Source organism: Peromyscus maniculatus, chromosome 3, assembly GCF_049852395.1.
Source record: "Peromyscus maniculatus bairdii isolate BWxNUB_F1_BW_parent chromosome 3, HU_Pman_BW_mat_3.1, whole genome shotgun sequence".
NCBI lineage: Eukaryota > Metazoa > Chordata > Mammalia > Rodentia > Cricetidae > Peromyscus > Peromyscus maniculatus.
The window spans coordinates 4,315,087-4,327,235 of NC_134854.1; the positions used below are offsets into that span (position 1 = coordinate 4,315,087).

Genomic DNA, 12,149 nt, shown 5'->3' on the forward strand with positions numbered 1-12,149 from the left:
ACTATGTTAAGAGCATCCTTTAATAGCAAATGTTTTGTGTACATGGTTTTAAATTACTGTGCAACAGTTCATCAAGTGACTATATCTAAACGTTACTTGATATCCTACTTGTTAAGTATTTAGGTTTCCTGCATTTTTTTACTTAAAAATTCTGAAAGGTCTCCATAGGTTTTGGGAGACCCTATAAAATTTCTTTCCTCCATGTGAACATGTCCGTTGTTCAGCTCTTCTTTATGTAGCCATTTCTAGGAAAGACTATTTGATATCGGACTTCCAGGTATTCTGGCTCTTAAAATCATTGTGCTTCTTCTGGGTTGTTCCCTGAGTCATATATACAGAAACTGTAATGCATAGGGATCTGTTGGAGCTGGGCTTCCCATGATCATTTGATCTGTGTGTCCAGTTGTGGCTTTCTGCAACAGTCTCTATTTGCTATAAGAGAGCTACAGGCATCTAATGACTGCTGGGAAAAGGATAATTAGCTTTTCTCAAAGATAAACCCTCTTACTGGTTGTCCATTCTGGAATGGTCAGCCTTGAAACTATGTACACACCACCAGCAAAGAAGAACTCAACAAGTATATATATGTATATATATGTACGTGTGCATGTATGTATATATATTTGTGTATACACATGTGTACATATATATATGTGTGTATGTACATATATATATATATATGGTAATAATACCCAAAGAAAAAGAGGCTATCAACTTGAGAGTCAGGAGGACATGAGAGAAATTAGAAGGATGGAAGTTGTGAGGGGCTAGAACAAGAGAAGGAAGGGAGAAAAGTGATGTAATCTTACTTCAGTTAAAAACATATTTTAAAGAGTCTAAAAGGGGGGCTGGAGAGATGGCTCAGAAGTTAAGAGCACTGGCTGTTCTTCCAGAGGTCCTGAGTTCAATTCCCAGCAACCACTTGGTGGCTCACAACCATCTGTAATGAGATCTGGTGACCTCTTCTGGCCTGCAGGGATACAAGCAAGCAGAACACTGTATACATAATAAATAAATAAATCTTTTTTAAAAAGAGCCTAAAAGGATTGCATATATTCCAAATTGACCATATTTGATAATCTCAACAAGCGAGAGAGATACGTGGTCAATGGCAAAGAGCCTTGTTTAAACTCTTAATGCAGATTGCAAGTTGTCCTTGAAAAAGGCAATAGCAATTTGTTCTGTCACAGTAATATTTAACAATACTCCTCCCATTCTGGTATTGTTAAAAAAAATTGCCAACTATTGATTTTACTTATTTTTATTTTACTGTTAGTGACGTTTCACTACTTCTCATCAGCTGTTCATACTTTTTTTTATGAAATATTTTTTGTCTGTTTCTCCACTTGGATGTTACTATCTCATTAGACTATTAACACTGTAAAGCCAAAGCCAAAAATTTCTGTTTCTTTTTGCATCCTTGTTTGGTAAGTTTCCTTGCCTCTGATAGTATTTTTCTTAGTCCAGCTTCCTTTGGATTCTATTTTCTTGTTCATGAGTCAGTAGCTCATGACAGTAACTCTTCTCCTGTCCCTCTTTAGACCCGTTAATTCCAGTCCCCACCTCTATCGGATCGGTAGCTCTGAGAAATCAGGTTCTACTCTGCAACCATCATTGCCATGGACCTTAGCTCCACCTGAGACAAAAGGAAGATGATCTCAAAAACTCCCTCCAGTTGTCTAGGACTCTGGACATTAAACACTGTCTCTGTGCACTTATACCTTCCTTTGTGTTGAATGATCTTGTATCTCTAAAATATGAAGAAAAAGATAGGACTATGGCTCAATTCTCTACCTCCAGAGTAGTTCCAAGCCATGATACTTACTTCCTTATATACACTCATAATTCTTAGTTCAGATAACAAGGGGCTTGACTTCAGCATCTGGCTCTTTCTAAGGGAACAGATTATATGACCCAACTCTTCTCTATTGGCGAAATTATTAAGGCCACTCCACATAGTTAAAAGGGACGTTTATCTTGTGGGGTAACTCACAAATGAAGGGATAGGTAACAGGGTCTGGGAAAGGTGTAGCACAGTCCGGCAGTGTTCTCTGGAGAACTCGGCTCGGTCTACCTCCAGGGTCCAGGAACCAAGAGAGCCTGCACATCCGGATCTCGGGTCTTCAGGGTCCTTTCTTGGTCCCTCCTTGTAGGCTTGACAGTTACCAAAGCCTCAATGGGGGTTGGAACTTCCAGATCAAAGCTGGAATGGCTACCCACTGCATCTCCCCCTTTTGTCTAAATAAGAAGGTTCTAACCTAATATAAGACTATATACAAAGGAATGGTTATCAAATATTGTCCAGGAGTAATGAGGGATAATGACCTAGATAAGATGGAACTGCCGTCAATGTGAACAATATCAAGCAGAAAACACATACTAAAATTCAGGGAAGTCTAGAGTGTAGGTAAATGGCGTGTTACAAAGATCATTCCAAAAAGTGTCCTATCCTAAAGAACCTGAATCTGATACTTATTATGTTCTATCTAAGATATTATATATATACTAAGTTGTAACTATAACTGCTAGTCTTCAATCCCATCAAAGACCTGAGAAGGAATATAATGGTACCTGAGAAATGGAAGATGGATACAAGCAACTTTCAGGAATCTTGCAAGAGTAGACAGAGACAGCTGGCAGCCTGGACAGTCACCTAATGTTTCTCAGCCTTGTTGGTGCATTCAAATTGGCTACAGGCCTAGAGTATCTGGACTCTGGAGACTCAGTTCTGTGACTGGGGGACAGAGGAGTCCTCAGAGTACATTACAAGAAGGCGTCACACCATTCTCAAAGTCACCCAAAGCAGTCTCAGGACTGCTTGGCATTGCCACCACATGTGTCTTTCAGCCACTCTCGGAAGAGATCTTCATCTTTTTTTAGCACCAGAAACTGGCCAAGAACCACATAAGCCTTGTCAAAGCCCCTTTCCTCCAACTTCTTGCCTAGGACTTCACCAATCCCAGCCAGGCTCCCCACTGGCTTTTCCCCCATGGGCTCTGCCATGAAGTCTCGGTGCTTTTGGGAGGTTGTCATCTTGATCAGGTTTAACCAGCAACTCTGGCTCTGTTAACGGCTCCTTGTGTCACTCAGCTGCTCCTGCAGATCTGGCTAGCTCAGTCGGTAGAGCATGAGACACTCAATCTGAGGGTCGTGGGTTCATGCCCCACTTTGGGCACCAGATATTGATGAAATTATTAAGGCCATTCTACATAGTTAAAAGGGAAGTTTATTTTGTGGGGTAACTCACAAATGAAGGGATAGGTAACAGGGTCTGGGAAAGGTGTAGCGCAGTCTGGCAGTGTTCTCTGGAGAACTCTGCTCGGTCTACCTCCAGTGTCCAGGGTCCAGGAACCAAGAGAGCCTGCACATCCAGATCTTGGGTCTTCAGGGTCCTCTCTTAGCCCTGCCTTGTAGGCGTGACAGTTACCGAAGTGTCAATGGGGGTTGGAACTTCCTGATCAAAGCTGGAAGGGCTACCCACTGCACTTCCCCGTCACTGTCACTCTTATCACTGTTAATGCATGAAAAGTAGGAGCTCTTCAAGACTTTCCTGTTTTGTTTTGTTTTGCTTATGTGATTTCCTTACCTGACTTAATATATAACATATTTCTTAGTCTTTTGTATGCAAGCTAGAGGGGGAGTGGCTGGAAGATAACATTTAGATGTTTTAATGGAAATTCTGTTATTTTATTGAAATAGAAAAATTTGCTTTGCATATTCTAGAAAGTGTTCAGCCTGTCAAAATCTTTTTGAACTTTGAAATAATGCCATGGATGAGGCATTCATAGAGAATTGATAATAGCTAAGTAAATCAAGATTGGCAGCCTGTGGCAGGAGGGGATAAAAAGAGGTCAGCACACTAATAGACGAAATCCAGTAGCCAGTAATAAGAAGCAGGGTTTCAGATTTGCACTGAGCTCTGCAAATCACTTTGTATTTGTTATTTTTGATATTAGCTATTTGAGTTCACATATTTTTGTATATGCTGAGTGACATTTGAAATCAAGCATTCTGTAAGAATGTGGAGAATGTGCTTTTATGTCTGAGATTCCAATTGCTATTTAGAGCATCTGGGTTGATGTTACCTGTCAGTGGCCTGTGTAAAGTCACTTGCATTCTTGATGACATCTGCTTTTTTTTAAAAAACGTAGACAAAGTGATATGCATATAAAAGAATAATATTTGACAATAATTGAGAAAAACAATATTTTCAGAATTGTTCTCCAAGCCATTTTAGAACAAGCTGAGTTTATGAATATTCCATTTTCATCTAGAAAATCTGTAGCAGACAGCAGGGCTAAGCCTCTATCTAATTCATCTCTTCTTTGTCTGAATTTTTATAACAGGGAAGTGGGCTGTTCAACCCTCCATTTAGTACCCAGTATAGACATTTAAGCCAAATAGCAGTAAAGAGCAGAGGTACACGCAGACAGTTTCAGAGCAACGTTCCCTAATTCACATGTTCAACACCAGCTTAGTGTGAGCACATTGGTACATTTAAGATGCTTATTGTTATGTGATGTCATATTTTTTCATGCTTTGGCATTGCATCAAAATGAAGATTTTTGCACTCATATGTATCTGTAATCCTTTCAAGAGAGTTTATAACCACTAGATTCTCAGACTATCTTAGTCATTAACTCAACTGAGTACCAGCAAAGCCATAATCCCTCTTGAATAGAAACTCCATGTCATTGTTCAGAGGAACTCTGAGCAGTGGTGCTGCTGTAGATTTCTCAAGGGAGCCCATTTGGCCACAGGTTTCAATGGATGAAGATACTCCTTCATTCTTCTGGATAATGCTCTATAACTTTGTAGTTTTCCTTCAGAAGTTTGTGTTTTAACATCTAAGATTAGTTGTCTTCAGCATTCGGTCAGCATTATCTTAGATGAGTAGTTTTTGCCTCACAATTTTTCTGCCTAAATTTAGAGTTAAAATTTTCAAGTCTTAAGTTCCAAGAGCAAATAATCACATTTCCTTGATTCCCAAAGTATTATGAAGTTTTATATTTACTCAGATGTTGCTCCTGAGTCCGTTCAATGATTTCTACTATTTATCTATCACATTTATTCAATAGTGAATTAAATCATTAGAGTCCTATTTCAAAAGACATTCTTGTTCTTTATTTTTATGGGTGAGATCTTTTATTGTTGTTGTTAAATGGAGAACTTTATTTAACCTTTCTTGCAACATACATCATCTGCTGACATATATTCTTTATTTAGTTTGAAAGAAATCATGTATACCCTAGTTAGCAGTTAGAAGAGGCACTGGTCTCCCTCACTATATTTAAATATTTTCTATTCCTTAGTCATAAAACTAAAGATATAATGCTCATGAGAAGAATAAAATAAAATCTTCAACACTATGAATAGGTAAGATAGTCATTGATCATCTGTCTATTATTGATTTCACTATAGAATTCAATTATTTTATATAGATTGTCATCAAAATATTGACCAAAGGCCATGTTTTGATATGACACAACATAAAACATATTAAAGACAAAATCTCTTTACTTTAAACTTTGTTTGGGTTAAAGAATGTAACTTCATTTGTGAGTTACCTGTAGCTAATTGTACAGGGCTGAGTCCTCATGGAATTTATATTCGCTTTACCATGTGTATTGTTGTCTTTTTCCCTAGGAAAAGGCACACTTGTTTGTTATCCATCATCACATTATCAGCCCTGAAAACATACATGCTAGTAACCCTATACTGACTAAGCAGGTTATATTTAGGAATATATATGTATATACATATACATTTATTCATATAACAAGAATTAATGGAAAAAGAGGCCATAATTTGAAAGAGAGAAAGGAGGCATATACAGGAAGGTTCAGAGGGAGGAAAGAGAAAGAGAAAGGGTGTTATTATATTGTAATCTCAAAATTAAAAAGAAGGAAAAAATGAATGAATTTTTTTTTATTGAAAATAGATTCTTCTCTTGTATGATACATCTTGGCCACAGTTTCTCCTCCCTCCACTCCCCCTAACTCCCCTCTCCCCCACCTTTCCCCAGATTCATTCCCCCTCTGTTTCCTCTTCAGAAAAGAGCAGGCCCCCAAAGAGACTACAGCCAAACAGGACAAAACATAAAACAAGACAAGCCTTCCTATTTGAGACTGGACAAGGCATCCCAGTAGGAGGAAAAGAGTTTGAAGAAAAGGCAAAAGAGTCAGAGATACACCTGCTCTCACAGTTAGGAGTCCCACAAAAGCCCCCAGCTACCAGCTATAACACAGATGCAGAGAATCTGGTGCAGGCCCCATGCTTGCTACTTCAGTGTCTGTAAATCGTGTGAACCCTGCTTAGTTCATTCAGTGGGCCACATTCTTTATCTTCTCTGACTCCTACAATCTTTCCTTCCTCTCTTCTGTGGGGTTCCATGATTTCTGAGGGGAGGGATGCAATGGAAACCTCCATTCAGACTTTCTCTCTGCATAATGTCTAGTTGTGGTCTCTGCACCACTCCCATCTGCTGCCCGAGGAAGCCTCTGATGATGACTGGACAAGGCACACATCTTACAGCAGTGTATAGCAGAATCTCATTAGGAATCATCTCATTTCTTTTCTTTTTTCAGAACTGTTGCATTTGGTTCTACCCTAGGTCTCTGGGCTATCCAGTCTCCAGTTCCTGGCCATCCAGGCAGTATAGGACATGGTCTTCCTCTCATGGTATGGACCACAAGTTAAACCAAACATTGGTTGGCCACTCCCACAAGCTCAGTGCCACCATTGTCCCAGCACATCTTACAGGCAAGACTGATTGTAGGTGGAGGGTTTTGTAGCTGAGTTGGTGTCCAGGCTTCTCTTTCCATAGTCTGCAAAGTACCTTCTGTGCTAAAGAGACTAGAACTTAGGGGTGAAGGATCCATGCAGGTACCAGCTTGACCTCTCTATGTTTAATGAACTATATGGATGTTGTCCTCCCCGATAGAGCCCTACTGTCAATTTTCAGAGACTGGCCTGCCCTAGCACCAGCCTGGTTTGTTTAGTCTCCACAGGGCCTCCTTGGCCAATAACTCAACTGAATGTAACCCAATCCTACCACTGGAAGCCTTGCCTGGCTACAAAAGATGGCCAGTTCAGAATCTTTATTCTCTATTGCTAGGAGTCCTTACCAGGGTCACCCTCATAGATTCCAGGAAGTTTCCACCACAACGGTTTTCCACCACCGATCCACAGTGCTCCCCAGTTTCAGCTGTTTCTTCCTGCATTCTCTTCCTTCACCCCTACTAACCCTCCCAGCTCTGGTCTCTACCAGCCCCCAGTCCACCTGCAAAATTTATTGTGTTTCCCCTTCCCAGAGAGGTCCATGCATTACTCTCTAGAGCCTTCCTCTTTGCCCAACCTCTCTGGGTCTGTGAATTATAGCTTGATTATCATTTACTTAACAGCTAATGTCCACTTATGTTATGATTAATCCACATGATTCTATTTAATGGGTAAGAGGGATTTATTAAGATATAAGTTGAGGAAATACACTCACAAATACAGAACCGAGTAAACAGCTGAAGTTGTACTCTGTTCTGTCTGGGAACGAATGCCCCTAGCCATCTGATCACGCCAAGAAGAAGAAGAAGTGTGCGACCCTTTTCTTTTAAGAGGTTTGGGAGGCATCTAGGCTCGTTGCATGAGTTAGCTGTTTGAAACCTGGGACTTATGCAGGGACGCTTGGCTCAATCTGGGAGGAGGGGACTGGACCTGCCTAGACTGAGTCTATCAGGTTGATCCCAGTCCTTGGGGGAGACCTTGATCTGGAGGGGGGGATGGGGGGTGGGTTTGGGGGAAGGGGAGGGGGGCAGGAAGGGAGAGAACAAGGGAATCTGTGGCTATTATGTACAACTGAATAGTATTGTAAAAAAAAAAAAAAGAGGTCATTAATGAAAGCAAGAAGCACCACCTCTTTCTTTTGGGCCATATAGCCCAAAGTCATGGGCAGAGCAAATACCACTACATACTTATAAGTGAACACATACCGTATTTGTCTTTCTGGGTCTGGGTTACCTCATTCAGGATCAGTTTTTCTAGTTGCATCCATTTGCCTGCAAATGAGTATTTATGTAAGCACTAGTCAAGTACTGCCTTCTGTCCTAGAAATATATAGATGAGTAAGGAGAGGGTGTAGTCTAACAGAACAGACAGATGTGCAGGCAATTGTTCACTAAAATCATCATGCCCCATTTTTGCCACTTGGAGTGTGTACTGACCAAGACCATTACCCTTTCTAAAGTTTTCATATTATATTGCACAATCTTAGTTCGAAATGCATACATTTTTAAGATTTATCTACTTATTTTATTTATGTGTATGTATATGTTCCCTTGTGTGTTTTCGACATATATGTGAGTACTGAGGAAGCCAAATTAAGGTACCAGATTAAGGAGCTAGAGCTACATGCAATTGACAGACACCTGTTGTCCTGAGAACTGAACTTGGATATTCTAGAAGAGTAGCAAGTTCTCTAAACTGCAAAGTCATTTATCTAGCCCTAATATGGGAATTTTTTATGAAGCTGTGAAAAGTAAATTAGATTAAGCCTCATACTATGTTTCATATAACTATATGTTCAACTCTATGAAAGTGCTAATTTTGATGTGATAAAAATGTCTGCTTCATATCAGAAAAGCCAATAGTGCTTGAAGCAGCTACATTGAATTCTACTTGATATCTTGCCCAGGCGGTTTGGGATGTGGTGGTAATCTTGTTACTTTTCAGTCAGTATCTGGTTGACTTGCTGGAACATTGTAGATGGTATGTTATTGCTTTTTTTTTCTTTTCTCTCTCTCTCTTTTTTTTTAACAGATATAGATCCTTAAAGCCCCTGGGCATGTACCTCTAAGAAGTCATTGCTCATACTTTTACAGTGTTTGAATCTTTACTGTTAATATATTCAAGAATGTACATTTATATAACTATACTATGATGTATTTTAGTATGTGTTTAATTTTTCATTCTTTTGTGTCATTAGTTTAACCCCTGTTATCATGGCAACACTATCTGATGTACATACAATTATATACATAGTAGAAGATTATCTGGTGTAGGCATTAAATTCCTCTTTCAAACATAGAAACTCTTAAACAGATAACTCACTAGTCATACTATAATCTCAGCAATATCTAAATGATTAAATGCATTCCAAAATGACTTGAAAAAAATCACAAAAGAGGGAAATCTACTTGGCATTGGTGTGTCCTCTTGAACAGCCGAGAGAAACTGGGTAGTCCTATATTTTCACTTTAGTATACATTTGTCTTTTAATTTTTAATATGACACATGGGTTTGATTGATACATTTACTATCATATTGAGGCTCGGTTTATTTACTTTTTCTCAGCCAATAGTTGAGTGTCTACTTACCAGCAATTGAAAACAACTTACTGCTTCAACATTACAGAGCACCCACAGAGTATTTAAGACAATCATAATATCTACCGAACAAATATTTAATAATTCTAGTTTTCTGTTCAGGAACACCCCTGATTTGATGAAGTCCAGGCCCAGCTTTTATTTGTTTAATTTTAACAAATATTTGGAGAGAGGTAATTTTTCTTTTTCTTATGCCCATCAGTGTGTGCAAGACTTTGAGCAAGTTGTCAGTGATTTTTCTCCTCTTGTGGTTTTTCCTTCAGTCACTTTAGAATACATATTATTCTTTATAGACTTATGAATTTGTAGCCTAACTGTTGCATTCTCTGTTTTAAAATTTTCTACATTTAATAGAGGGATTTAATTCCTATCCTAGGTAGTCTAGTTTTCTTACAGTATCCTATGCACATCTAATGATGTTATACGTACAGGAGTTAAAGTAGAGCTGCTATGGAGGGATGTGGAAGATCCTTCAAGGAAAAGGCATTAAATATACTTAACCTCTATTCATGTATGTTGAAAAGAAGAGACCAGCTCCTTGTGCCCAGCCCAGTGTGGCTCTAGTTGGTTTTATGTGTATTTGATGACATTTAATATAAATTGGCTTCGTTTCCTGATATGAACTTGGCTCTCTAACATGTGTTTTGGTTTTTGTTTTTTGTTTTTTAAGGCAGGGTTTCTCTGTGTAGCTTTGTGTCTTTCCTGGAACTCACTCTGTAGCCCAGGCTGGCCTCGAACTCACAGAGATCCACCTGGCTCTGCCTCCTGAGTGCTGGGATTAAAGGTGTGCACCACCACCGCCTGCCTTCTTTAACATATTTTTTAAAATATTTTTATTTTATATTAATTTAATTTTACATATCAGCCACGGATTCCCCTGTCCTCCCTCTTCCCACCACCCAGCCTTCCCCCCCAACCCACCCTCCTTTCCCACCTCCTCCAACTGAATCTTCTCTAACAACTTTTAGCAGAAAGGTAAACAGAGAAAACAGGCAATTTGAGCAAGATTGTAACAGAGAGAAAGGGGACTTTGAGCTTCGTTTTCCTATTCAGTGTTTCTAGCACCAGGCCAGCTGGCTTTCTTACCCCTTTCCCTTCTCCATCCTCCACATTTCTCCTCTCCTTTCTTTTTCTCTTCCCCTCTTTCCTCCTCCTCCTATTTTCCCCTCTTCCTCTTCTCTGCCTTACCTTTTCTCTCCTCCCCATTCATCCCTACCTGCTTCCTCTTCCACCTCCTCCCTCTTCATGTTTTCAGTCTCTTTCTCCCTCCTCCTCTTGACAGCATTCCATGCTTCCTCATCCTCATTCTCCTCATCTTCCTCCTCCATCCTCCTCTGCTCTCCTCTTCTATTTTCTTCCTCGACCCTTCTTATCTTTTCTCTTGCTGCAGATTTGTCTACATCATCCAGTAACCCTCTACAATAACTGGTGATTGCGTCTACCTCCTTACACAACTGAAAACCCTGTTTGCCCTCACTCATAAGTAAATACTGAAAGATGGCCAAGACTTAATAGTGAAGGAGTTCACATTTTTGTTTTCTGTTACTTATGTCTTCCACGTTGTATCTAATTATAAGGCATGGCTTAGTAGCCCTTGAAAGTTGTTTCATTGAAATATCGAGTGATGAATGATTAGTATCATTGATGAAGTTCTACAAAGGTTACTTCTGTTTTTATCCATATGACGAAATACTAGAAACTAGATGATTTGTAAGAAAAGAGGTTTATTTAGGTAACAGTTCTGGATGTTCAAGCATATGGCATCAGTGCCAATTGAAAGAAAGCCCATGTGATGAATGTTACCATGGTGGGAGGAAGATATCACATCATAATAAATAGAAGAGATGGGTAGGGCCAGCCTTGTCTTTTATCACAGCCCATTCTTGAGCACTAATTCAGGGAGCCTCATGAGAGTGATCATAATCTCTTAAAGGTTAATGAGCCCTATGAGCTAATAACCTCCCATTAGGCTCCCCCTCTTAAAGGTCCAACATGTCCCAATATTCCCACAGTGGGACTGAACTTCCCACAAATGAATTTTTTTGGTTACACTCAAGACATGTCCAAAACACAAAACACAGCATCTGAGTAGGACAAGAAAGGAAATAGGCCATCCTGAGTGCTAATTTTGGCGGTTTCCCCATGAATGAGAACTTTGTTCTCTGAGTTTGCTTTTATCTAAAGCTGATGGTCAGGTCTTGATTCCTCTGACTTCTAAGGGACAACCAGACTTGCTCAGTACTCAGGGATCCAGCTTCTCTTCACCACAGTGTTTGATTATTGGCATGTTTTATTGAAATGCCTGGACTGGAGGGGTCGCGGCATGACCCTTTTGATCAGTTCCCTGCCAATATTTTTATATTGTCATTTCATTTAGTGTTTTTTAATGAGTGATTGGCTGTTTGGCAATGAGAAAACGTTGTTTCCTTAATATACAAATGCAACCTACTTTTCATTATTCTTTCCCATTTAGAAGGTCGAAATGCTCTTAAGATCTACCTAAAATTTTCCACCTATCCCGTGAGTTGGTAATTGCTGGTGATAGCCTGCAGGCAACTGATCCAGATGATCCAGGTCTATCATCTCCCTCTCTCATCCGCATGCTCTTTTGTCATTCTGGTCTACTTCCCTCCCATTTTTCTTCTCCCTACCTATTTTCCTCCCCTCATTTCCTCTTCCTATAACTTTTTCTATGTCAAGGAAACTTCTATCTATGTAGACATAAAATAGAGAATAATGAAAATAGAAGGCTTTAAGTGGCAAAGATAAAAT

At 39.5% G+C, this 12,149-nt stretch overlaps 1 protein-coding gene and 1 pseudogene across 10 annotated transcripts in view; one reads left to right on the forward strand and one right to left on the reverse strand.

Annotated features, from left to right (window-relative positions):
- The window catches only part of Cadps2 (calcium dependent secretion activator 2), a 544,863-nt gene that overhangs the window by 150,773 nt on the left and 381,941 nt on the right, over window positions 1-12,149 (forward strand). The gene's annotated exons all lie outside the window — the stretch shown is intronic.
- Window positions 2,809-3,099, reverse strand: LOC102912604 (barrier-to-autointegration factor pseudogene; annotated as a pseudogene).